Source organism: Gopherus evgoodei, chromosome 9 (assembly GCF_007399415.2).
Source record: "Gopherus evgoodei ecotype Sinaloan lineage chromosome 9, rGopEvg1_v1.p, whole genome shotgun sequence".
Lineage (NCBI taxonomy): Eukaryota > Metazoa > Chordata > Testudines > Testudinidae > Gopherus > Gopherus evgoodei.
In genome coordinates, this window is record NC_044330.1 from 63,275,566 (window position 1) to 63,301,143 (window position 25,578).

General features: G+C 49.9%; 3 non-coding genes across 3 annotated transcripts; 1 reads left to right on the forward strand and 2 right to left on the reverse strand.

The window, feature by feature from the left end:
- Positions 1-17,056: 17,056 nt before the first annotated feature.
- On the forward strand, positions 17,057-17,129 carry TRNAK-UUU. Its single transcript has one exon. It is a non-coding gene; the product is annotated as a tRNA-Lys (tRNA).
- A 2,658-nt stretch (positions 17,130-19,787) lies between these two features.
- Positions 19,788-19,861, reverse strand: TRNAT-UGU. The gene has a single exon. It is a non-coding gene; the product is annotated as a tRNA-Thr (tRNA).
- A 3,201-nt stretch (positions 19,862-23,062) lies between these two features.
- Positions 23,063-23,135, reverse strand: TRNAF-GAA. Its single transcript has one exon. It is a non-coding gene; the product is annotated as a tRNA-Phe (tRNA).
- Between the last annotated feature and the right edge of the window lie 2,443 nt (positions 23,136-25,578).

Here is a 25,578-nt window from a genome sequence, read left to right on the forward strand (position 1 = left end):
CCGTCCCCGCAGGAACGGCCGCTCCTCACTCCCCTCGCAGAGCTGGGAGGGAACCCAGCACCCCACCCGACCAGGAACGGCCGCTCTCCAGTCTCATAGACTCATAGACTTTAGGGTCAGAAGGGACCAATATGATCATCTAGTCTGACCTCCTGCACAAAGCAGGCCACAGAACCCTACCCATCCACTTCTATAACAAACCTCTAACATGTGTCTGAGTTACTGAAGTCTTCAAATTGTGGTTTGAAGATATCAAGCTGCAGAGAATCCACCAGCAAGTGACCCATGCCTCATGCTGCAGAGGAAGGCGAAAAACCTCCAGGGCCTCTGCCAATCTGCCCCGGAGGAAAATTCCTTCCCAACCGCAAATATGACAATCAGCTAAACCCTGAGCATGTGGGCAAGACTCACCAGCCAGCACTCAGGAAAAAATTCTCTGCAGTAACTCAGATCCCATCCCATCCAACATCCCATCACAGACCACTGGGCATACTTATCTGCTGATAATCAAAGATCAATTGCCAAAATTAAACTATCCCATCATACCATCCCTTGCATAAACTTATCAAGCTTAGTCTTAAAGCCAGATATGTCTTTTGCCCCCACTACTCCCCTTGGAAGGCTGTTCCAAAACTTCACTCCTCTAATGGTTAGAAACTTTCGTCTAATTTCAAGTCTAAACTTCCTAGTGTCCAGTTTATACCCATTTGTACTTGTGTCTACATTGGCACTAAGCTTAAATAATTCATCTCCCTCCCTAAATAATTCCTTTCCCTCCCTAATTCCTCACAGAGCTGAGGAGGGGAGGCAGCGCCCTGCCCCCCCGGAACAGCAGCTCCCCAGTCCCCTCGCAGAGCCGGAGAGGGAACCCAGCGCCGCACTCCCAGAGGAACAACAGCTGCCCAGTCCCCTCACAGAGCTGGGGAGGGAACACAGTGCCCCGCCCCCACTGGGATGGCCGCTCCCCAGTCTCCTCACAGACCTGGAGAGGGAAGCCATGGCCCCGCCCCTGCAGGAACGACAGCTCCCCAGTTCCCTCACAGAGCCGGAGAGGGAAAACAGCACCTCGCCCCGCTGGAAATGCCACTGCCCAGGCCCCTGGCAGAGCCGAGAAGGGAACCCAGCACCCCACCCCCACAGGAACGGCCGCTCCCAAGTCCCCTCGCAGAGCTTTGGATGGATGGCAGTGCCCCGGGCCTGCAGGAATGGCGGTTCCCCAGTCCTCTCGCAGAGCTGGGAAGGGAACCCAGCACCCTGCCCCTGCAGAAACGGCCACTCCCCAGTCTCCTGGCAAAGCTGGGGAGGGAACACAACGCCTGGCTCCCGCAGGAAAGGCCGCTCCCCAATCCCCTCGCAGAGCTGGAGAGGGAACCCAGTGCCCTGCCCCTGTAGGAACAGCAGCTCCCCAGTCTCCTGGCAGAGCTGAGGAGGGAACACAATGCCTGGCCCTGGCAGGAACGACCACTCCCCGGTCCCCCTGCAGAACTGGGGAGGGAAAGCAGCGCCCCGCTCCCGCTGGAATGATGGCCCCACAGTCCACTCACAGAGGTGGGGAGGGAAGGTAGCACCCCGCCCCCGCAAGAACGGCCGCTCCCCACTCCCTTTGCAGATCTGAGGAGGGAAGGCAGCGCCCCGCTCCCACAAGAATGGCCACTAGAGAGTCCCCTAGCAGAGCTGAGGAGGGAACACAGTGCCCCGCCCCCGCAGGCACGGCCACTCCCCTGTCCCCTGGCAGATTTCATCAACTATTAATGAAAACTAGGGTTGATAAGTCATATTCTTTGTAATATCAGGATGGTGGAATGGTCTAAAGTGCTAGTTATTAGACTCTTTTTTTTCTAATCCCTTGGGTGTTCTGGTCTCTGCATGGAGACGTGATTTCACATCCCACTCCTGATATTATCATTAATTCTATCCGGAGAATATGGCCTCACTTCAATCTCCTTTGGAACAATAGAACACCATTTGTTTAGCTTCTCTATTCCAGTAGCTGTGAGAGAAGCTACAAATCAGGGGGAAACAGTGTTTGTTCTCTCGACCCATCAATTTTTTGTCTTCCTTCATTCCAAGCCATTTTCTCAAATACATCCGTATTTCCCACACTTTTATGAAACTTTAGGGTCATCATTTAATTGCCACACAACTGTACTTATGAAGTGAAGTGAAACACAACATTTTTTGGATATTCTTGCAGAAGAGTTTTGTTTTCTGACCTGGAATTGAACAGGGGCTACCCGAGGGGGACAATTCTACTCCATTTTCTTGACTCATCCAAAAAACATAAGTGTGTGGTGCCCTTTGTTTCCCTGTTTTTCAAACACCTGTCAGGGATGGACTAGGGAGACTTGCTCCTGACTCTCGGGGTCCCTCCCTGCCCTACCTTTCTATGTGATTCTATTGTGTGGGTTTGTGCTGTGTTGTTGTCCCACACTGAGCTGTTTTGCACAGTGTCACTTTGCACTCTGATGCATTGTTTCGTGTTGTATAGTTTTTGAACTGGCTTGTGTTGCACTGGTTTGAGCTGAGCTCTTTTGCAGTGCGTCATTTTGCCCCATGGGGCGTTCATTTGCATAGTGCTGAATTGTCGGGCTTTGCACTCCTACGTGTTGTCTCTTTGTGCTGTGGAATGTCATTTCACCGTGAATCGTTAGATGTTAGATTGTAGTGTTTCCCCTTTTTTGTTGTTTATATTACATTACGATGGCATCGAATTATAGAGCTGTACGGCTGCAAGGGCCCTGGAGAGGTCATGAAATCCAGCCCTCACTGCTGAAGCAGAGCCAAGCAGAGACGATGCATCGGGGGCATGTGGGATCAAGTGCCCACAGCAGTCGGCCCAGGCAGGGAGCAGAAGGAGGAACCAGAGCCAGAGCAGGTTGTCTATGGGACCAAGTATATGCAGAGTATCCTTGACAGAGGTTTGTTCAACCTGTTCGTAAAAACCTCCAAGGACAGTGACTCCACAGACACCCTTGGGAGCCTATTCCAGAGCTTAACTATACTGAGAGTTAGAAAGCTGTTCCCAATATCTAACGTGAATCTCCCTGGCTGCAGATTAAGCCCATTACTTCTTGTTCTACCATCAGTGGACATGGAGACCAATTGATCATTGTCCTATTTATAAAGACCAAACTTTTCCCTCTGCAATCATCCGTTAAATGGTTACTATCCTCTCTTCTTGCCTAGGGTACAATGGAAGAGGAGAAAATACTCTCTTAACATAGGATGCAAATGTCAGTTTGTTCTCTCTTCATGTTTTACTGAAGCTCAGAGAGAGGAAGAAACATGACCTGTCAAAGAGAACAGAGAGTTTGTTTCATTTTGATCTGTGACTATTAGCAGAAGAGTGACACGTAAGGTTTGTTGCGACCACCCACCATGGGGCTTGAATTTATGATGATGGGATTAGGAGCATCATGCTCTGCAAACAGAGCTAACTAGATTTAAAGTCAGTCAACTGCCCAGTTGCAGTGTGGAAGGAGCCTGAGGGTGTTTATTTGTGAGCTGAGGTTCCCTGTCTGACATTTGCCTTCTTTCCTGGTTTGTTATGTCTCCAGCGAGCAAACCGGAGCTGTCACAAGGCTGGTTAGATGCTGCTTTCTAGACCAGAGAGCTGGGGTTGATTTAGCATGCTGCTGCCATCAGCTGGTAAGAGTAACCAGGGTGGGAGGTTGGAATTTAGGATTCTCCCACCAAGGGGAGGTGCTGTTGTACTCATCTAGTAGGGGAGAGTCTGAAAAAGTTTCTCAGCTCCCAGAGGGGGCAGACAAGCTGGTGCCACACACACATTTTCACAGGGAATCAGGCCCCCCCTTGGGAAAAAACTCAAAAGAAGCCCAGACCAAGGAGTGTCAGAGAAAAGAATCACTGTTTGCTTTAAGAGATGGGTGAGGGAAACCTGCAGGTCCTTAGATCCCTCCAGCACCTGATAGAACTATTTGTGGGGAAAGTCTGGGGAAGCCAAGGAGAGGGAAAAAGGCCTTGCAGCTGTTGTGCAATCACCATGCTCTCAGCAGAAGGGTCCGGGGAGCTCTGCTCTCAGAACTCACAAGATGGCAAAGTTCAGAGCCCCGTTCCACGGAGTCAGACTGTGATCAGCTCACAGCGAGGGGAAGCAACGCCCTTTCCTTGGTCTCTATGCCAGAGCTCCTATCAGCTCAGTGTCCTTCCTGCAAGAGTCAGCTGCTGAGAGGGTTGCGATGGGGTAAATGAAGGCAGAGGAGGATTGTTCCTCCTAGGGTTTTTTGTGTGTGTTTCTCTGATCCTGCTGGAGGAAGCATCATTAGAGTTTGTTTCGGTGGCTTGTGCAGGGCTGAGGTTGTGATCCTCAGTACAGGGGTTCCTGCATGCTCTGTTCTTAACCCTCAGGGAGTGGACAATGGAGTGGTTTCAGAAAGTGGATAGACAGTAGCCTAAGAAAGTGTAGCACAAGTGAGAGGAAAAAAAACATTAGTGGCCTAGTGTTCCGGATTTGGCACTTTCACTGCCATGGCCTGGGTTTGATTCCCAGTCAGGGAAAAGTAACTTTAAACCAAAAAAGCTTCAGTTATTCTTCACTTGCAATGTAAACAAGCCTGTGGTTTTTTCCTGATTCCCCCATCTTCCCAGTGTCTCCAGGGCAGGGCTGGCTCCAGACAGTAGCGCAGCAAGCAGGTACCTGGGATGGCCAATGGAATGGGAAGGCTTCTGCGGCAATTGGGCCCTCTCACTCCATCTCGGAGGAAAAGACTTGCCGCCAAAAGTGGCAGAGGTAGAGCTGCCGCTGATTGCAGCTTTTTTATTTTTTTTTCCGCTTGGAATGGCAAAAATGCTGGATCTGGCCCTGCTCCATGGAAGACAATTTGTTAAATCCTAGATGAGTGGAGTACTATCAGTTCTCAGCCTGAGTCCTTAGGTCTTAATCCTGAGGATATTGTCCCATCATGGGGCCACTTCCCTCCTCTCTTTCATACAGAAGCACAATTTTCCTTGCACAGCCACAGGAACAGCAAGATCTTTCTCTGTCCCTTGTGCAAAGCAAGGGGCCAAATTCCATGGAAACAATGGATGAGTTGGGGCCCTGGGCACATCCAGCCCTGGCAGTGAGATGTTCCCTCCCCTCTTTCTTTATGCTCCTGTTGTTATTTCATGGATTGTCTGGGATGGGGGAAAAGCTGAGTTCACTCCAGGTGGAGGGTAAGAAGGACGCTCAGAGTCTCAGGACCCAACCCCTGCTATCAGGATCACTGAGGTGCTGGGGATTTGAGTAGGAAAGGGACTGTGTGAATTGTCAAGGTGGGGAATGAATAACAATCTACAACCAGATCCACCTCATTAACCATTGACACAGGCTAATCCTGCTGCAGCTAGAAGGGAAACTAGGAGTGATTCTTTCCTGTTCAGCCACGGAAACAGTGACCCAATTGCACCACAGTGAATGTTCTGGGGAAAGCTGGACTTCACAGGCAGGTGGAAACACCTAAAACTCCCCACCCCACTTCTGCCACCAGGGTGAGGTGTTGAGCTGCTCACAGCATCCCCCACAATGACCTTACAGCAGGGGATTGCAGCACCCCCTCCCCCACCCAATGCAGGGGAGAGGGCTGAGTGTATCTCTGCCCCCTGAGTCCAGGGCACAAACTCTCTCTGCCCCACACATAGAATCATGCCCTGCTGCAAAGTGATCCCTATGAACAAGTAACCTCCAGGAGAGCAGGCCTGGCCCTCAGAGAGGGGAATGGGCTTCTTGTGAAGCTTATAGGTCACTGGATACAGTGAGAACAGGAGGGCTCTGAGTGTAACCCATAGCAAATACCACCCATCTGGGGATATAGCTCAGTGGTAGAGTGCATACTTTGCATGTATGGGGCCCTGGGTGCAATCTCCAGGTTCATTTTTTCACCCTGCTCTTTGCTCATGCCCAGAGGGGATGTGGCCCACCAGTCTCCCTGCACCAGTTTCAGTCCTGCACAGTGAGGGACAAGTGCCAATTGCATGGAAGGTCTGGGGGGAGTTCAGCTACGAAGTCACCTTGGTACATTTAAGATTCCCACCCGCTGTGCTGCTTGAGACAAGGGTAGATGAGAAGGGCGAATCCTCCAGCACTGAAGGAAAAGGTCCCATCTGCACAGACTGAGAGCTAAGGAAACAGAGGGGCAGTCAGTGCTCAGAGAGGAGATAGGTCAGTGATTTACACCCTCCAGGGGACACTGTCTTTTTGAGTATCACAGGGGTAGCTGCGTTAGCCAGGATTTGTAAAAAGCGAGAGTCCTGTGGCACCTTATAGACTAACAGACGTACAGGAGCATAAGCTTTGAGGGGTGAATCCCCACTTCATCAGATGAATGGAGTGGGAATTCTGTGCCTAGCTAGCCAACTACAAAAGCAATTTCTCCTCCCTTGGCATTCACACCTCAACTGCTAGAAGAGGGCCTCATCCTCCCTGATTGAACTAACCTCCTTATCTCTAGAAAGATTCTTACCTGCATATTTATACCTGCCCCTGCAAATTTCCGCCACATGCATCCGATGAAGCGGGTATTCACCCATGAAAGCTTATGGTCCAATACGTCTGTTAGTCTATAAGGTGCCACAGGACTTTATGTCTTTTTGAGGTGAGTGCAGCTTGCTTGGGATGGTGCTGACGATGGATAGAAAAAAGGCTGGAGTCAATGACAGATGAGACCACAGAAGGGGAAGGGGAATGGCAGCCCCACAGAAGGCCCTGGGTGCTCAGATGCCCCAGTTATTGCACTCTGGCCTCTCGTAGAGAGAAAACAGACACTGAGGGACCCAGCCTCCTACAGTGATCCCATGGACAAGAACCTGGTTGGGAGTGGGGTGAAGGTTCCCTGTGGGCAAAATGGAGCTGAAATCCCTCAGTGTCCTGGAATTTAAGCAATGGAAGCTTCAAACCCTGCACGGGTGTGGGCTGAGGTGCATTAGCAGAAGTTTGGGCTGGACAGGGGCGGCAGGTTTGTATAATTTTTGGTGGTGCCCAGAATGGGACCAAGTCCTGCCCCACCCACCCCACACACCTGCCTAAGGCTCTGGGAGGGAGGAGTTTGGGTGTGGGAGAGAGAGGGGTTGGAGTCTGGGAAAGAGTTTGGGTGCAAGGTCTGGTGTCAGTCAGGGGGTTGTGCTGCAGGAGGGTGTGCAGGGGGCAGGCTCTTGGAGGGAGTTTGGGTGCAGGTGTGGGGTCTGGCTTGGGGTTGGGGGTGCAGGAGTGGGTGAGGGGTGCAGCATTTACCTCGGACATCTCCCAGAAGCAACCTGCACCCTCCTCTGGCAGCAGCCACTAAGCAGGAGGGCCGGGGGCATCTCTGAGCATGGCTGTCCGCAGACTCCACCCTTGCAGCTCCCATTGCCACAGTTGGCAGAGTTGGCACATGGGGTGGGGGCAGCACGTGGAGACCCACCCACCCCAGGGGCCGCAGGGACGTATCAGCCGTTTCTGGGAGTGGTGTGCCACATGGAGCAAGGGCGGGCAGGATGCCACCTTAGTTCCCTTGTGTTGCTGCTGGTGGTGGCAGGAGTCCCCGGGCTCTTTTAAATTGCCCAGGGGGCAGCAGGCGGGACCACGGGGGACACTCTCAAGGGCCTAACGTTGCTTTGCACAACAATAAATCTTGGAACAGGACAGAAATGAAATGGCAGCAGAACCTAAGAATTAAAAGCCTCCAGATCCTTGTGTGTGCACTGACTCCAAACGGAAACTGTAATTTGACTCACTTTGTGTCTGCAGCCAGTAAAATATCAGGACAAAATCATTCCAGTGATTGTGACCCTGGGTTTGAGGAGGCTTTTGTCTTATTAAAATGTAACTAGCATGTTTCACTTGTGTTTTTAAAGGTGGCTTCCCCAAGCAATCCCAAGTTGTTCTTCCCACAGCTGGCTGATGGGGGGCAACAGGGGATCTCCCCAATCTGGGGGAATCTCTCTGGGCCCCACTGTTAATTCTCCATCCTTTCTCCCCCTAATCACAGACACCCCTCCCCTCCCCGATATCAGTGTTTTAGAGAGACCCCTCCGTTCCTTTATGGGATACAGACTTTGTGACAGAGACTGACTGGAGCTCCTGTCTGCATGGCCCCAATCGGGAAGGAAAGAGACTGGAGGCTGGGGGGAGAAGACGGGCAGAAAGAGTCAAATGGGGCTAAATCAGAATAGAGGAGATTTTCTTCCTGTTAAAATGTATTGGAGTCTCATGGCTGAAAAGCCGCATCTTGAGTTAGGTTTGATGCATCAGCCTTACAATTGCTAGGCAAAGGTGTGACCCACAAAGACCGATAACTGTCTGCTTCCCAACTTTGTCTAAGAAGCACCTGCACTGTTGGAACAGGTTAGTGCAAAGGGGAATACTGCTAGGGTTATGAATTCAACCCTTATCTAGAACCCTGGTTTCTATTCCTTGTGTAGTTTCCCCAACTTGCTTTGCTTAATTCCCATGGAAAGTGCCCTACTAGGAAAAGGAGAGTAAGTTCTAAAATGTGGCAGTAGGTGCACAGCTTGGAAACATCCCCCCTGTGCTGCCATTAGTTCCAGTAGATTGTCCACTGGCAGCATGAATTAATTTCTTTGCTGCTGTGAAAGCTGCCAGGAAAAGTCTCTGGTCACGAGAGCTCCCTTCTTCCAGCACATCCCTGGCTCCTTCCGTGCCCCAGTCACTGCTGTAGCAGGGTCCTATATGCACTGAGCCTAAAGCTTTTGGAATCATAGATTTTTAGGGTTGGAAGGGACTTTTCCAAGCCTTCTTAGCACAACTGGTAGCACATCAGTCTCATAATCTGAAAGTCCTGCATTCAAGCCTCAGAGAAGGCAATGGGTTTGTTCTCTGCTTCAGATTTTCTACAGGAAATCAGAGTAAAGAAACTAGAGGAGAGTGGTTTCTAGACACCCTCCCACCCATCTAACACGCACACAGATTTTTCTAAGGCATTAACTTTTCCTTCTTTATGGAGCTTGTATTCTCCATAGAGCAAAATAAAACAAAAACATGCAAGTCCGAGCCTAATACAGTATGAAACTCAATACAGATCAAATCTCACCCTCAGAGATCTTCCAATAAGCTTCTTTCACAGACTAGACTTATTTCTTGTCTGGGCCCAATCTTTTCACCAGGTATAGTCCTTGTTCCAGTTCAGGTGGTAGCTAGAGGATTTCTCATGACTGCAGCCACCTTTCTTCTGTTTCACTCCCTTATACAGCTTTAGTACAAGGCAGGAATCTTTTGTCTGTCTCCTGGGGAAGAGCCCCAGGTTTAAGATGGATTCCTGTACCAGGTGACATGCTCACATGTCCTGTGAGACCCCAAGCCTTCATTCTTCCTGGCCCGACTCACAGATGGTGCAGGACAGAGCCATCTGCAGTCTATTTTCCTGGTTAATGGGAGCCATCAAGAGTCCAAACCACTTTTAATGGCCCACACTTTGCATCATTACAAAAGTACCTCAGAGTTATAGTTCATATTTCTAGTTTAAGATACAGGAATGATCGGTTCATACAAATAGGATGAACACACACAGTAGATTATAAGCTTTGTAATGATACCTTACAAGAGACCTTTTGCATGGAGCATATTCCAGTTACATTATATTCACACTCATTAGCATATTTTCATAAAATCCTATGGAGTGCAATGTCACAGCAGGCAAAGAGTTTTACTGCAGCACCTGGGAGCAGTTGAGTTTCATGTTCAGGCTGTGGTATGAGTTGCTCCAGGTTTCTCGTAAGCACACAGGGACCTTAGTGGATGCTCTTGATACAAGAATGGCCCCGACATGATAAAGTGATGGGGGTTGCTTTTCCCTTTTTTATTTTTGTATTTCCAATGACATTTCTGTTTGTGATTTCTTTTTGCTTTGTATAACTGTGTTTTCTCCTGGATTTGATATTTAACTAAAAAAAGAATAAGACCTCAGGGCACCGGATGGAGGAACCGGCCGGGACTAGGACTGCTAAGAGAACGAGAGTAGCAGGTTTTCTGTATTGTTTCCTGCCTTCATTTTCATGACTAGATTCTCTTGTGTACTAAATGTGTTCATCTCACATATGAGCCTGGTTAGCTCAGTTGGTTGCACGTAAGACTTTTAATCTGAGGGTCCAGGGTTCAAGTCCCTAGCTAGATGAAAAAGGAACCATTCCCCTCAACATGAAAGAAGGTGTATCTCCAGGACATTACTTAATATCTCCTTTCTTCCCCAGGACTTGGCTTTTCCTAGGAAGGGCCATGTACTGCCTAGGACTGAAGGGGCAACTTCTTCACATGCCCACTGGCCTCTCAGCCTGGATAAAGAAAGGCCTCTGGGAGCTGCAGCAAACTGCTGCATGACAACTTGGTGAGTAAATGCAGGGCTGCCTGCAGGGGGTCATCCTCAGCAGAGGTCTGGGGGTTCCCTATTGGTCCCATGATGTAAGGGCCAGCACTCAGGACTTTGAATCCTGCAATCTGAGTTGAAGTCTTGGTGGGATCTGAGGATAATTCCTGTGCCACAAACCCTGCTGGGTCTTCCAAGACTATATCTTGCTTTCTGAAAGGCCATGAAAGCCTATCTTTTCCCCAGTAGCTATTGTGACTTGAGCACAAGAGGGGACGTTTGATCCAGAAGCCTGGCCGTGCCTGGAGTCCTGTAGGTAGGGATACGAGCTGCATTTCCTCTGAGTCCTGAAGCTCGGCTGCAGCCTGGCCTAGGAGGCAGCCCTGTTGGTTGACCTACTGGCCCAAAGTCACTTGGGCGGTGTTGGTGTCCCTAGGAATGCTGAAGGGCCTAAGGGAGGGAGGCTCAATATTTCCCCCTATCAGTAAGGGCGGAAGAGGAGGGCTGCAAGAGTGGGCAGGTTGATGGCTGGGCCTTCTAGCATTCGGTTGGGGACGTGGTGGGAAATGCGAACTGGGAGAAATGGTTGCTGGCCTGTGAGGAATAGTTTGGCCGGTGGCGTAAGTGGATCATGTCATTACCTACAAGGTTGTCATGCTCAAGACCCTTCTGTGGGGAATTTCCTCAGCCATGTGTTTCCCCCTGCTCCACGGGTGCTGCTGAGACCAAACACGATGGCCTTCCACCTCTTGTGGGGCAATAGGACATCCATACCTAGTCAGGAGAAGTGCGGCTTTTCAGCCATATTAGAAGAGAGTTGGGCCTGGTGGGCTTTGAAGCCTTGTACAGCTCTACTTTTTTGTGTTTCAATTTTCAGTGGTGGCTGAGCTGGAGGGCAGGTCAGACCCAAGGGGAATAATGGGGCAACCGCAAAGAACCCAAACTGACTCTTCCGATATGGCCGTATTTTTTTTTGAACCCACCAGATGCAGCACCGGGTATGGCATGGCTGATGGTGGCAGAAGGGGGAGGAGCAGACTCATAGACTCATAGACTTTAAGGTCAGAAGGGTCCGTTATGATAATCTAGTCTGACCTCCTGCACAATGCAGGCCACAGAATCTCACCCATCCACTTCTATAACAAACCCCTTACCTGTGTCTGAGTTACTGAAGTCCTCAAATTGTGGTTTGAAGACCTCAAGCTGCAGAGAATCCTCCAACAAGTGACCCATGCCCTATGCTGCAGAGGAAGACGAAAAACCTCCAGGGCCTTTGCCAATCTGCCCTGGAGGAAAATTCCTTCCTGACCCCAAATATGGCGATCAGCTAAACCCTGAGTAAGTGGGCAATACTCACCAGCCAGCACCCAGGAAAGAATTCTCTATAGTAACTCAGATCCCAACCCATCTAACATCCCATCACAGACCACTGGGCATACTTACCTGCTGATTAGGAGGTTAGGAAGTCCACCCCCCCAAAGTGTTCTTCTATTACCACCTTACGCCCTACAGGATTTTCAGTGGGTGGCTAAGTGGGAGGTGCTTGCAGGATGGCTTCATCCGCAACAGTGGCTGCCCTTACAGCAGCGGCAGCCACAGCAGCGGGCCCCATTCCGCAGCACAAAGTGACAACACGTAGGAGTGCAAAGCCCGACAATTCAGCACCATGAAAATGAACACCCCATGGGGCAAAATGACGCACTGCAAAAGAGCTCAGCTCAAACCAGTGCAACACAAGCCAGTGCAAAAACCATACAACACGAAACAATGCATCAGAGTGCAAAGTGACACTGTGCAAAACAGCTCAGCGTGGAATGACACAGCACAAACCCACACAACAGAATCATATAGAAAGTTAGGGCAGGGAGGGACCCTGAGAGTCAGGACCAAGTCTCCCTAGGCCATCCCTGACAGGTGTTTGAAGAACAAGGAAACAAAGGGCACCGCAAACTTATGTTTTTTGGATGAGCAAAGAAAAGGGAGTAGCATTGTCCCCCTCAGGTAGCCCCTGTTCAATTCCAGGTCAGAAAACAAAACTCTTCTGCAAGAATATCCAAAAAATATTGTGTTTCACTTTACTTCATAAGTACAGTTGTGTGGCAATTAAATGATGACTCTAAAGTTTCATAAAAGTGTGGGAAATATGGATATATCTGAGGAAATGGCTTGGAATGAAGGAAGACAAAAATTGATGGGTCGAGAGAACAGGCACTGTTTCCCCCTGGTTTGGAGCTTCTCTCACAACTACTGGAAGAGAAAAGCTAAGCAAATAGTGTTCTATTGTTGCAAAGGAGATTAAAGTGAGGCCATTTTCTGCAGATAGAATTAAATGGTCATGTCAGGAGTGGGATTTGAAACCACGTTTCCACGCAGAGACCAGAACACCCAAGGAATTAGAAAAAATGAGTCTCATAACCAGCACTTTAGACCAGTCCACCATCCTGATACTACAAAGAATGTGACTTATCAACCCTAGTTTTCATTAATAGTTGATGAACTCTTTAGGGAGGTCGAGATGGCACATCTCTTTCAACTCCTAGAGACCTTCTACAGCACAGCTGATTTTTAGACAGACTCACTCGGACCTAAAGTTACACATTTCCTGGAGCTCCATGAGTTCTGCGGTGTTGGAATCTCCCTGTTCGCTTTTTAAGTGAACAAAAGATGGGTGCTGGCATTCTGAGAGAGTAATGGTGAACCTCAAAATCCTGCCCTGTGCGCCACACAGTTAAGCAACCAGCACCCACAACCTCTACTATGATAGCATCCTGTCTGGGAACAATTCACTTGCCAACAGCTGGGGTGTGAAATCCTCATTTCTTTGTTGTTCTGTCACTGTAGTCCCCACTTTCCTATTGCTTGTCTGTATAATCTCTGTCTGGTTCTGTAACTGTTTCTGTCTGCTGTATAATTAATTTGTTTTGTGTAAACCAATTAAGGTGGTGGGGTATAATTGGTTAGATAATCATGTTACAATATGTTAGGATTGGTCGGTAAGATGATTGGTTAAGATAGAGCTAAGCAGAACTCAAGTTTTACTATATAGTCTGCAGTCAATCAGGAAGTAAGGGGGGGAATGCAAATGGGAATTGGGGTAGGGGAATTGGAATTATGTTTTGCTAAGGGGTGGAATAGGAACAGGGAAGGGGAACAGGGACACAGACAAGCCTTTGTGGTGTCAGAGCTGGGAAGGGGGATACTGAGGAAGGAAACTGGAATCATTGTTTGCGGGAAGTTTACCCCAATAAACATTGAATTGTTTGCACCTTTGAGCTTCATGAATTGCTGCTCTCTGGTCACGTGAGAAGGTCCAGGGAATGGGAGGGTGATGGGATAAACCCTGTAACAAGTATGTCTTTCAGGGATTGAAACCCCCCACAGCCAGTATAATTAAGCTGACCTAAGCCATGTTTAGATAGTGCTAAACAAAAGGAAAGATTGTTTTGCTAATGCAGCTATTACAGGGATGGAAAACCCCTCCCCTCACTGTAGAAACTGTCTACTCCACAGGGTTACAACAGTATTTTAAGCATAGCCAGCCTGAGGGTGAGACCAGATCTGGCTCCATGGATGCTCAGCACTAAGACAGCAGCAATGACAACACACTACTGCTTCCATAGCTGGGAGGATTCAAACCTGTGTAGGGAGACCCCAATGGATTTTTAGTCCATCACCTTAACCACTTGGCCACAACTACTTAAGGTACAACTGTTTCTCTACATGATGTTTCTGTTCTCACAGAATTGTCACTTCAAATGGCTCAGACCAACTCCCCCAGCACACTCACGGCTGTGCATTAGTGTAAGTGTGTCCATGGTGAACAGCAAGAGTTCCTGCCCATTTCCCTTCCAGCTGGAGCATGATTAGTGTGTTTGTGGCTAACGACATTGCTATAGATTGTTGTTCATTCCCCACACTGACAATTCAGACAGTCCCTTTCCTATTCGAATTTCTACCATATCATTCCAATAGCCGGGGGCAGGATTTCTCTGGGGCACTGAAATGTTTCAGGGGATTGGTGTGTGAGCTCAGCCTTGCATTCCATCCCTGATGTTTCATGAACTAACAACAGCAACAGAAAGAAAGAGCCAAGCCAATATCTCCCTGGTAGGGATGCAGGTGACCACGTCCCCTCTGTCTGACCATCGCCATTGCAGAAGAGAAGGGTTCACTGGAATCGAATGCCCTGGCTCAGACAAGAGACACAGGGAAGTTTTACTGTTATTGGATCTGTGCAAAGGAAATTGTGCCTCTGTGTGAAATTGAGGAGGGAAATGAAACGTCCACATGGTGGCCCAATGCCTTAAGGAATGTGGGCGATGGACTCTGGCTGGGAAATGATTTAACAGGAATTTGTATCAATGTATTGCCCTGATTAAAAGCTATGGCTGTAAGGTGCCACTGTTGTTAGTACTTGAACCTGCGTGGAGACACCCGAGTGGGTGTCAAGTCCATTACCTTAACGAAGGGGAGTTGATTATTTTGTCAAGATCCAAATTTCTTGGTCAAGGTCTAGTCAATGTCTAGATGACAGAGAAAATAATACACTGATGATAAGAAGAATTTAGAAATATTTACAGTTGTTATGGGCATAACTATGATGATTGTTTCATGTTTCACTCTTTATATCTGACACCACCATCACCTTTCCCTTTAGCCTTGTAGTTTACCAAGGGTAAAACTAAACATCTCTTCAGATACAAGGGAGTGTTTGTGTTCATTCTTGCTAGCTACACAGGGGCTTGGTGTAGCTGCTTTTAATCCTCCGGCTCTGCCCTGATAAGTAACATTTCAGGGTGTCACTGAACTGAAGGACGGAGATCATTTTTTGACAGATTACGCCTTCTCTTAAAGGTGTTTGTCTAGCTGGCAGCCCTGGTTCCCAGGTCTCTCCTGAGGGAAGACAGTTTCTGTGCAAAATACTAAACTTTTAACAGAGAGGAGGAAAAGGCCATGGCCACATGATGGGACCAGTTTGTACCACAACATGATTCTTTTATGTGAGATGACTCTGAAGATTGACTGATCTTCACTGCCTTGGATTTGAAGAGATGTTCAGTTTTGTACTTGGGAACCTGTAAGGCTGAAGCAATTTTATGGATGATGACACTACGATTGAAGGGTTATTTAATGTTGTGGAAATCATTAAAAATCTTAGTTTCAACTTGAGCTCCCTGTTATTAAAGGCTGGTTTCCCCACGTCAGTTCCATAAGTTCTGCTAGAAAGGCCCTGGGTTCTCTCCTGCCTTGGTGGGAACTAGAGGGAATTGTCCCCTGCTGCCCTTGGCTTCAGGCTGATTTTTCTGGGGAGGGGATGTGGAATTGCTTTGTTTGCTGTTGAGAAGGGAGCCAGCCAGTTCTCAGGGAACGAGAACTCCCAGCATCTTTTCCCAGTCCAACCCAGGCTGCTGCCCTGTCCCAACCTCTGTTCCCCTGGGGGCCCTGCATGTTTGACTCTAGAGCAGGCCGGGAGCAGCAGCTGAGTCAGAGGACAGCCTGGGCTGGGCAGATGCTAGGAGCAGAGCACCAGAGGCCTCTGCTGTCTCCCTCCTCAGCAGCAAACAATCAGTCCCCACCTGCACCCTGGGGCAGCAGCCTGGAGCCAAGGGCAGTGCTCAGTGGGGGTTTCTCTTTTTCCTCTTCCTGGGGTGAGCAGGGACCTGGGGGTGTTTCTTGCAGGGCAGTTGGAATTGAATTGGGGAACAGGCTTTTAATAACAGGCAGCTCAAGTTCAGACTAATTTTGTTACAATTTTCTTTATAATGTAAAATAATTCAAAAGTAAATGGGCAGGAATGATTGGAACTCTTTTCTCCCTGTCATACAAAGAAATGGCTTTTTGGCTTTTCATGATACGGGAGTCAGGTTCGTCCACTGTGCAGAATCAATGTGCACAGAATCCTGTTGTGTTTCATTTCTTAGGTTCTGCTGCCATCGTGTGGCCATTTCCTTCCCCTCCTTTCTGTCTAAAGCGCAGAGCCCAGTTCCTCCAGGGAGAGAAGGACATCTTTCTTCTTTCCTTCCTCAACAGCCCCCTTCCTTGGAGAGCCCTTTGCTGGGTCTGGGTGGGGAGTCAGCTGTTTCTGAGGATTAATTTCACACTATATTTGGGGTTGATATATAGATTTTACAGCCCGACTAGATCACTAGGTACCTCTGCTCTGACCTGAGTCATAAGAGAGTGCAGAGAATTTTACCCAGTGACTCCTACACCCAAGATCTGGCTGAATAAGGTGGGTTCATTCAGAAAGTCATTATGTTTGGATGTGAAGGTGTGAAATGATGGGGAAATTGGCCCCTCTTTCAAGTTTAAATGTTGTAACTTCTACATCTAGACCGGGGTGGCCAACCTGAGCCTGAGAAGGAGCCAGAAATTCCCAGTGTAACTGCCAAACATGCACCTTTGTATGCAACTACTGAGTCAATTGTGAACCTTCCCATCATTATCATTATCCCTTTGAAATAATGATGGTGATGGACACTTGGCTGTATATCCCAGTGTGCCCTGGACGTCTACAGGCTGCATTAGCCAATCCAACCATTCGGCACTTGCAGATGGGCACCTCTGTACTGTGCCTGAGTCTTGTACAGCTATGAAAGGCTGGTAGATGCCAATATTTCCCTGTCTTTTTAAGCAGCACTAATACCAGGCCAGGCCAGGACTGGGAAGAGAGACAGAGCAGCAGGTTTCCCATATTGTATCCGTTTCCCTTTTTCTTGACTAGTTTCTCCTCTGCATAACTTGTAGTGCTTTGGCTGTGAGCTTGACTAGCTCAGTTGGTAGAGCATCAGACTTTTACTCTGAGGGTCCAGGGTTCAAGTCCCTGGTCAGGTAGTAAGCTACTCATTATATCTTTAAAAATTGTTCTTCTGATATCCTCTTTGGTGTCACTTTTTCTCTTCAAGACTGTACCTTTCCTAAGAAGGGCCTTTGTGTGTGTGGGTTTGAAGGGGCAACTTCCTGACATCCTCTCTGTCCTTGCAGCCTGGAGAATAAAGGCCTCTGGGCATATAGCATGTTCCTCCCCTACATGCACACGCACACACAGAAAACAAAACAGAATATCCCTAAGGAATTAGAATCACCTGCTGTCTTCCTCTATCCTGCTGGATCCCCAAATAAACTCATAGACTCATAGACTCTAGGACTGGAAGGGACCTCGAGAGGTCATCGAGTCCAGTCCCCTGCCCTCATGGCAGGACCAAATACTGTCTAGACCATCCCTAATAGACATTTATCTAACCTACTCTTAAATATCACCAGCGATGGAGATTCCACAACTTCCCTAGGCAATCTATTCCAGTGTTTAACTACCCTGACAGTTAGGAACTTTTTCCTAATGTCCAACCTAAATCTCCCTTGCTGCAGTTTAAGCCCATTGCTTCTTGTTCTATCATTGGAGGCTAAGGTGAACAAGTTTTCTCCCTCCTCCTGATGACACCCTTTTAGATACCTGAAAACTGATATCAGGTCCCCTCTCAGTCTTCTCTTTTCCAAACTAAATAAACCCAATTCCTTCAGCCTTCCTTAATAGGTCATGTTCTCAAGACCTTTAATCATTCTCGTTGCTCTTCTCTGGACCCTCTCCAATTTCTCCACATCTTTCTTGAAATGCGGTGCCCAGAACTGGACACAATAAAGATGCTCTTCAGCCAAAATCCATGTCCCCTCTACTCCCAGTGCCCCTCAGTCCCAATCCACTGGCCCTCCTATGCACATTGCTCCTCACTCCCAACCAGAGCCTACTCCTCTTCACCCTTCTCCTCTGTCCCAACCCACAGCCCCCTCCTTTTTATACTGCTCCTCAATCCCAACCCACAGCCCTCTCCTATTGCCAGTGCCCCTCAATCCCAACGCACAGGCCCCTCCTATTCCCAGTGCCCCTCAATCCCAACGCACAGGCCCCTCCTGTTCCCCGTGCCCCTCAATCCCAATGCACAGCTCCCTCCTTCCCTCCAGCAGCAGGTGCTTCAGACTCCCTCAGGAAGATTTTCTTGCAAGGTTTCGTGTATGAGTCTGCATGTGGATTTTACAGTATGTTGGAAATATGTTGGGTTGCTTGCCAAAATGATCACTTTTGGCTGGTGTTGGATTCCCAGTCTCCTTGTTATTGGGACAGGAAAAATAAAGGGTTGTTAACTTGTTGTGTGAATCAAGGGCAGCACAAATGTATTTGGCAGACCCCGATTAAGGGACTCACCCTCAATTCAATAGCACTTGCTAGGCAGGGGACAAGGGTTCCTGGGCCAAGTGGGCTGGGGTCCCAGTACTAAGATTTAGGTGTTAAAATAACTTTAGGACAGGGTGGCAGTGGAGGGATGAGTGAGTTCCAAGACAACACAGTGAGTATGGTGCCTTCTTATTTTCCCCCTTTTCCACCCAGGATGGCAGGTGACCTCTACAGAGGCACCTCTGGGCTTGCACTGACTAAGGACAACAGCTGTGAGTGGAGTGCCGGGGGGGCTCCTGTTAAAGGACTTTTAGTTGCTGGACTTACAAATTGTAGGGAGAAGGACACTGCCCAGCTTATTTGGGGATGGGTCTTTCCCTCGTGGTTTATGTCTATGTGTTGGGGCTGCTGACATGACTTCTGCTAACCCTGGGCTTACATTGCAATGTAGACATATCCTAAGAGGGCATCTATACTGTGATAAAATCCCACTGGCCTGGATGATCTGATTTGGGCTCCTGGGGATCAGACTGGAGCCCAGGCTTGGAAACCCTCACCCCTCGGGGGAGGTCTCGGAGGCTGGGCTGAAGCTCAAGTGTCTACACGGTAATTTTATAACCCTGCAGCACAAGCCCCACAAGCCTGAATCAACTGACTCAGGGTTTGAGAATAGTGACTTGGGTGTGTTAATGGCAGTGTAGACACAATGCTAGGCTATGTCCACACTGCAATGAAACACCCAGGGCTGCCCCATGCCAGCTCAGGCTCCCGAGGCTTTGGCCGTGGGGTGGTAAATTTGCACTGTAGACATCTCAGCTCAAGCTCAATATTGGGCTCTGGGAGCCCTCAAGGTTGGGAGGGAGTTTAGCAAGCAAAAAAGGTAAAATGGCAGTGGAGTAATACCCTGGACTCAATGGCATTTCTCCATTGGTCTGTCTGCTTTGGGGCAGGGACAATAACACGTCCTGCTGCTTTCGTTATTTCAAAGGGTGGTTTAGGATTTTCATTCTCACACATGTTGCATGAAGCAGGGCTCAACCCTCAGTGCAAACTAAATGGGCAGCTCACAGATTCTGGCAGCTACAATGAGCAATTGGTGTGAGAGTCCAGACCTGCCCCTGTGCCAGAGGCAGGGGGGTCATCTGTGAGAGGCTGGACTACTGACCTATCAGCTCTTAACTCCCAAACTTTCAGTAATTCTGTTATCAGTGCCTGTGAGTATAATTTAAACTGCCATACTGGGCTGGACCAAAGACCCATCTAGCTCTGTGTTTTGTCCATTGACAGTAGCCACTACCAGGTGCCCCAAAAGTTAATCAACAAGGCAGCACGGGGAGTTGAACCCAGGATCTCCTGTTTACAAGACAGGGGCTTTAACCAGCTAAGCCATGGTGCCTACCTATGGGCAAAGTACAGTGTCTGCCCACACCTGACTCCCTGCCATCCTCACTGGGGCCTGAAAAGCTTTGCTTGTGTTTGGATTCTGCAAAGCAGAGAAGCAGGTGAGCTTTTCCTTGCAAGCGCTCTGTCTCTGTGTGTGTGCAAGCGCTCTGTGTGTGTGTGGGTGTGTGTGTGAATCTTTGGCCAGGTCTGCACTACAAAGTTATTTCAGCATCATTATATTGCTCAGGTGTGTGAAAAACACACAACGCTCCCTCGGTGAGCAGCTTTTGGCTGGTGCACACACTGCAATACCACGTCTGGCGACAAAACTGCCCTGTTTTGGTGACAAAATAAAACCACCTCGACGAGAGGCCTAGAGCTTTGTGCAGCAAACTTAAAGTGACAAACTGTCAGTGTAAATGCTACTGTTCATTATATCACCATAACTGGCCTCCACCAGTATCCCATACTGCCCGCCGTGAACTCACCTGCCCTGCATTCCTGCTAGAGGCTGGGCCCCTCCCATTTCATAGTTCCAGAATGTTCTGACAGCTGAGCCACTATCTACACTGGGATTAGGTTGATATACTGCATTGCCAGCCTAAGTAACGTAATTACACCAACCTAATTTTGTAGTGTAGACCTGGCCAAAGAATCACACACACACCTTGGGAGCAAAACTTCACCTGCTCCTCTGCTTTACAGAAACCAAACACAAGCAATGTTTGTCAGGGCCCAGTGGGGATTGGCAGACAGTCAGGTGTGGGCAGACATGATGCTTTAAGTAACAGCAGGTACCATGGCTTAGGTGGTTAAAGTACCTGTTTTGTAAACAGGAGATCCTGGATTCAACTCTCAGTGGTGCCTTGGGGAGTGGTTTTTGGGGCACCTGGCATTGGCTACTGTCAGAAGACAAGATTCAGAACTAGATGGACCTATGGTTTAAATTACACTCACAGGCACTGATAATAGAGTTACTGAAAGTTTGGGTGTTAAGAGCTGATAAGTCAGTGGTCCAGTCCCCTCAATGCGGTTTTACTATTTCCACTTGCTAAACTCCCTCCCAACCTCTATAAAATTACAGTGCAGACATATGGGCTTGAGTCCAACCTCTGAGGCCCCACGAGGGGTGAGGGTTTTTGAACCCAGGCTTCAGTGTGAACACAAATATCTGCACCACAGTTTTTAGCCTCTCAGCTTTACGTCCATGAGCCCAAGTCAGATGACCCAGGCCAGCCCTGCTGCCATCTTTATCCCAGGAGAGATGGACTCTAAGGGTACGTTCCCATTGCAATGGAAGCCCAGGTGTGGCACGCTGTGCTCAAAGCAGCACCCTGGAAACGCCATATTCACCACTCTCATATAATGATCATATGGTTTGTACAAGTCTGCCTTGTGAGGATGGACACTGCTTGATTCACATCCTAGCAAAGGAGCTTCCTAACAAGCTGGAAGAAACTATGAAAGAAGGGTAGAGACAGCATGACTTGGCCTCTCTCCCCCATAACTCAACAGCTGGAAACACACCTGGAGGACAAAGACTGAGCTGAACTGATTCAGAAATCAGAAGAGAAATACATTCAAACCAAATTCCCCAACCAGACTAGTATTGGTTTTTCAGCAGGATTCCTGGGCCCAGCCTTGTTGGGGTTACGAGAACTCTGCCACACATGAGAGTAGAAAGAGCGTCCTTGGGGTCAGGCAGGCCTCTGGTAAGGGCGGGGGGGGACTCAGATCCTTTCTCTGCCAAGTTACAGCAGGGTCATGTATAAACCAGGGAAGTTCCCCACAATAGCCAGACCAGAACCCCCTGTACACTTGCCCTCTGTACTCATTGCTTCTGTCTCTCTTCCCCTCAGCTCTGCTGGTCTCCCTCTGAGCTTTCTCAGCACCTGGCCTCACAGCTCTTCCTGCCAGCCAGAGACTGCTTGTTCTAGGCCTGTTCCTGTGGATGTGGCCTCTCTCCTGATTCCTGAGGAAAGGAACCTTTCCAGGAAACGGCCATGGATTCTGGGAATCTGCATGTGGCTGGTGGACAGCACCAGGAGTCATTTGGCTCCTGACAACAAGGCAACTTAAAAGCTGAGCACCCAGAGAGGGGTTTGAACCTTCAGGTTAAGAGCCTGATGCTCTACCAACTGAGCTACCTGTGCTTGTTGAGACCATCTTCACCATTCACCACAAGAGAGAGCAGCTAGGCAAAAGAGAGGCAAAAAAAAATCCCAGGAACCCCTCACGTGGCCTAATGGATAAGGCATCTGAGTGTGGATCAGAAGATTGAGGATTGGATTCCCTGGGTGGTTGTGTTTCTGCAGTTTTACCATTGTGCTGAAAGTCCTGCTCCCTGCAGGGCTGGAACCTCTTCTTGGCTGCTTAGGCCAATGCTCTGGCTTCAGCTAGAGCCCTGGGAAGGAGTTGGGGGTTGGGTGTCACAAAGGCTGGGGCATGAGCCCCAAGTGCTTCCAGTCTAGCCTTTGCCATTCCTGACTTGCCAAAGAAAGTGGGTGGCTGCCCGGGCTGGCATGTGCGCCTGTCCCTGTGCTGGAGGGTACTTGCTATATAGCGTCTTCAGAGCCTGGGTGTTTCTCTGCTTCTCGCTAGCTGGGGAAAAGTCTCTTGGGGTAAAATCTCCTGCCCCACAGCAAAAGTGAGCACTGTGAGTGGAACCAGTCAGAGGCCCCACCATGGGGGCTGGCCCTGCTTTCCTACCATCTTGTGATGTTATCCACAGAACATCAGCAGCTGCCCCACATGCTGGTGACCTTCAGTAGGTGTTTGGCATGGCAGGGAGCATCCTGGCTGGGTGTTTTTGCGCCTCTCTGAAGGCCACACATAGGCATGGTCCTGCCCTCCTCTAGCCCTGACCTCAGTTGCTCTGTGGCTTTTAAGCCTTCCCTCTAGGTGCCCAGAGGAGGAGAGGTGTGTTGGGTCACTTTTACAGATGCCCCTTCCCTGGTACTGCCATTGCTCAGCTGCACAGAGGAGTTTTCATCCCCAATCCCTGCCCAGCAGCCCTCTGGTACCATTCCTGAGGGCTGCCGTGCCTCACTTTCTTCCCACCATGTTGGGAAAGACAGCTCTCATCATTAAAGGTCAGGTGGGCCAACAGCCCCTTCTATGTTTTCCTACTGCAGAACCCAAGCTCAGGAACTCACCTTGGGTGCAGACTTTGCTATGCTCCCAGAAAACAAGCCATTCCTGCACAAACAAGGCCTGCCAAAGCCCAGGATTGAACCAAGGACCTTCAAATCTTCAGTTTAATGCTCTCCCAACTGAGCTACTTTGGCAGCTGAACAACCACATTTTGGCCTGTTGCTTCTCTGTCTGGGATGTTTTTGTCAGCAGTTGCACACAGAAAGGACAGGAAAACGAATGGCTGCTTCACACCCCCACTGGAGGAACCCGGTGCCCTTAGCTGTGGTGAGTAAGAAGTGTCTGTTGGCTGGCAGGACCTGTCCCCCAGGAGCTGGAACAGCAGCTGCTGCCTCCCCCTCGGCTCCAGGCTGTGGGAAATGCTCATTGCCTGGCTGCATGGGCGGACGCTGCTCCATGCTCTGGAGATCATCTGTATTGGTCTGTCAACCCCCCGTCTTCACTGAGCCAGTCTGGTAAGGTCCCAAGTGCCCCCTCCGACCTGGCAGCTGAGAGTCTGTGCAGACATCAGTGCCTTTGCCAGCCCCACAGGCAGCAGCAGCGCCAGCTCCCCCAGCACCACAGGGGCACTCAATGCACTTCCTGTGGGGAAATGGCTCCTTGACGTCCAGCTGCTAGAGTGAGAGCCAGGAGAGAGCAGTGTCTGGCTCACCGTGCGGGAGAGAAGAGACCTGATGAGTGTGGATCTCCCTCAGTCTCCCCCGCAATGCTGGTCAGTTGTATTGTCAGTGTGATAGTCAGCGTTTCCCTTCAGAGCCAGCCCTAGAGGGGTTTGGGGTCTGGGACAAATTCCCCCCTTTCGTCCTCAGGCCCTGCCCCCATCCCTGCCCGTCCCATCTCTTCCCATCCTGCACCTTCCTGCCCCATGTCTCTCCCACCCCCACCTCTTCCTATCCCTGTTCCTCCTCCTCCCCACCCAGCACCTCCTGCACCCCACTGAACAGCTGATCACTGGCAAGTGGGAGGTGCTGAAGGGGAAGAGGAGGAGCTTGTCAGCAAGGCCTCTAGAAGGCGAGGGGGAAGCTGGCTGCCAGTGGGCGCTGAGCACCTATTTTTTCTCTGTTGGTTCTGCAGCCCCATAGCTCCCATGGAGTCGCTGACTTGGCTCCTTTCACATTCTAGAGAGAGGAGCAGAACCAGGACTTTGGCTGATCTATGGGGCACCAGGTGAGTGGCAGAGGCTTCAGGTGCTGAGAATTTGCCTGACCCCTCAGGGACACAGTGTGAGGTGGTGCCCCAGGGATCTCTATGAAAGGAGCAGAACAGGATTTACTTGGGGTGGGGAGAGAATTGTGAGTGTCTCAGGGGGTTGTACAGAGGTGTTGCCCAGGTTAGAGACTGGCTAAAACACAGACCTCACTGTGAGCAGGATTCAAACCTGCGCAGGGGAAACCTATTGCATTTCCACTCCCACACCTTAACCACTCAGCCATCAGTGAAACAAATCCCCCAATGCCAGAGAAACTGGTAAAGAATCACAATGACCAGGTGTGAAGTCATCTGAGCTACAGAATTCCCACCACAAACCTGGCTCCCAAAGCACGGGGGGGATTTGGGGTTTGTTCTCTTTGCTTAGCCATGTGCAGTCGCACAGAGAGCGCGTTTAAAAGTCTCCCCTCCCACAGTGCGGGAATGGGAAATGATTCTCAACTTGAAGCTGATGTAGGGTGACCAGACGTCCCGATTTTATCGGGACTGTCCTGATATTTGCTTGTTTGTTCCGTGTCCCGACTGATGTTTGGTCGGGACCCTGGACAAACAAATAACTTTGTCCTCTTCTCCAGCACACAGGCATAGTCTGGAGGGATACTTACCCCTCCGCAACTCTGCCCCCTCATTCCCCCATTGGATCCCTCCCTAAATCCCGGCCCTGGCCCTGCCCCCAGCCCCACCCCCTCACTGCCCCATTGGATCCCTCCCCAAATCCTCGCTCTGGCCCTGCCTCTTCCCCAAGCACGTGGCATTCTTCCTCCCTCCCAGGTTTGCACACGGGCCATGGCCATGGCCAGGAGCGCAGCACGGAAGCTGCTCCAGCCCTGCAGCCTGCGGGCAGCGCAGTGGGGCTGGAGGCAGCACGGAGCAGGCAGGGCCCAGGTGGGCGGGTGGTGGAGACACACGTGGGGCGGACACGCTCCTGCCGGGAGCTGCCTGGTTCACCCCTTGCCCGGGAGCTGCAGGAGGGGCCCGGATCATGGCTCGGCTGCAGAGCTTGGAGCCCAGGCTGGGCCCAGGAGCGAGGGGATGGGGAAGCTGGGGGTGTAGCGGGGGTTGGAGCCGAGAGTTGGTTGGAGATGGGGCTGTGCCACTGCTGCTTGGTGACGGGGGGGCCCTCTGGCTTTTTTTTTGCTCCGCCCCCCACATCCCGATATTTCATCTTTGACATCTGGTCACCCTAGCCTGATATGAAGGAGGATGTCTGGACCAAGGGGCCAGGGACTGGCCTTTGCTAGAGAAACCACTGTCAAGTTTTAGCCACTTAGGACAAGTCAGCAAATAAGAACAACTTCAGGTATCAGTAACTGCTACAGGTTGCAAATTCCTACATGCAGCAGTTTCTGGCACTACACCTGCACAGCT